Raw genomic sequence first — 2,123 nt, 5'->3', positions numbered from 1 at the left:
GTATGAATTCAGTTTACTTGAACCAGCATTTTTCAGCAAAAAATATTTTGTAAAAAATTCTCAGAGAACTCTATTTCAAAGGGAGTTAGGTGCCCAAGATCCATTGAAAGGCAATAGAAGTTGGATCTCTAAATCCTTGTCAAATTCTATCCATACTTGTAATATAAATACTGTATTAGCTAAAGCAAGAGGATGGCTGAAAATGCTACTAATATACACATTGTGCCTGGTTCACTACTGTGTTGTTCTAGTTTTATGTCAATGCAACTCCAGGGAAACCTATGGAGTTTCACCAGAATAATGGAACCAGAGTAGTGAAACCAGCAACTTGACTCCAATGGGTTGTCCGCTGGTATAAATAAGAGCAGAACTTGTCAATCGTTTTTATCTATTTCCTACATGACCTCCAAATCAGATCAATTATGATCCATTTTTCTCTGTTTTATCACAGAGGTCTGAACATTCTAGATGTTAATCTTATAGTTCCTCGCCATTCGTAATATCTTGTGATACTGAGGGGAGAGTTTCAAAGGCAAAAAGGTGAATTAATTGATTATCCCCTTTGTGACTTAGAAAATCATAGACTCATAGAATCATAGGACAGGAAGGGACCTTGAGAGGTCATTTAGTCCAATCCCTTACACTCAGGGCAAGGCTACGTCATTACTAGACCATCCCAGATGAGCGTTTGTCTGATCTGTTCTTAAAAACCCCCAATGATGGAGATTCCACACCCTCCCTAGGCAATTTGTTCCTGTGCTTAACCTCCCTGACAGTTATTAAATCTTTCCTAATGCCCAACCTAAACCACCCTTGCTGCATTTGAAGCCAATTACTTCTTGTCCTGTCCTCAGAGGTTAAGAACAATTCTTTTCTCTCCTCCCTGTAACAACCTTTTATGTACTTGAAAACTGTTATCATGTCCCCCCACTGTTTTCTCTTCTCAAGACTAAACAAACCTAGTTCTTTCAATCTTTCTTCATAGGTCATGTTTTCTAGATGTTAAATCATTTTTGTTGCTCTGCTCTGGACTTTCTCATATTTGGCCACATCTTTTCTAAAATATGGGGCCCAGAACTGGACACAATACTTCAATTGAGGCCTAATCATCACAGAGTAGAGTGGAAAAATTACTTCTCATGTCTTGCTTAGTGCTCCTGCTAATAAATCCCAGAATGATGTTCATCTTTTTGCAACAGTGTTACACTGTTGTCTCATATTTTGCTTGTGATCCACGATATGTAATTCCCAGATCCCTTTCTGCAGCACTCCTTAGGCAATCATTTCCCATTTTGTATGTGTGCAACTGATTGTTCCTTCCTAAGTGAAGTACTATGCATTTGTCCTTTAAATTATATATTTAAAAAATGAATTTTTACCAAACCTAGTTATACAGGAGGCCAAAGGAAAGCATTGAAGAGCTAGTGATGCACCATGTGGAAGGCTATTGACAAACCAGGAAGAGTAACCCTAAAGAAACACCCCTTGGATGAAGCTGGAAAAATATTCATCAGAGTCTTTTGGTAAAGATAGTTTCGGGGGAGTGAAAGGAGGAGAACTCACTGTGGAGGCAACCAACAGGGTGGGAAGGAAGACAAGACAACAAAAATGAAGAATACATGAGACACCAAAGGTGTTAAAACGTTCTCTTAATCTTTCAACAGTGCACTACAAAAATATAATAGATTAGATAGATAGATAGATAGATAGATAGAACAGTAACCAGGATTAATAATGAAGCAAGTTTTACGTCTCTGGAAATACGAACCTGCTAGTTATTTCAACATTTTAAGAAAGTAAATTACCGACAATGGTATGTAAAGTTTGCCTTTTGGAGCAACACAGAAATAGGTGAAAGAATGTCAACATCTGGAGGAAGAGAATACTGCTAAACTTATCTCATGAAAATCTTTACCTTTCTCTGCCAGAGTGAGGGTTTCCTACTGACAGCAAAACAGGGTTGGTTTCGTCTTCTTATCAGGATTTACTCATCAGCACTGGAACATTTCAACAGAGCCATCTGATGGTAGCAATTACAGGCAAATTGGCTGTTTACATATTACCTTAATCATACCATAAAACTTGCTAGTATAGTTTTAGTATTGGGGTTAAGTGAGTTGATG

Source organism: Gopherus evgoodei, unplaced genomic scaffold, assembly GCF_007399415.2.
Source record: "Gopherus evgoodei ecotype Sinaloan lineage unplaced genomic scaffold, rGopEvg1_v1.p scaffold_45_arrow_ctg1, whole genome shotgun sequence".
Taxonomy (NCBI): Eukaryota; Metazoa; Chordata; order Testudines; family Testudinidae; genus Gopherus; species Gopherus evgoodei.
Note: the sequence above shows the minus strand (reverse complement) of the source record.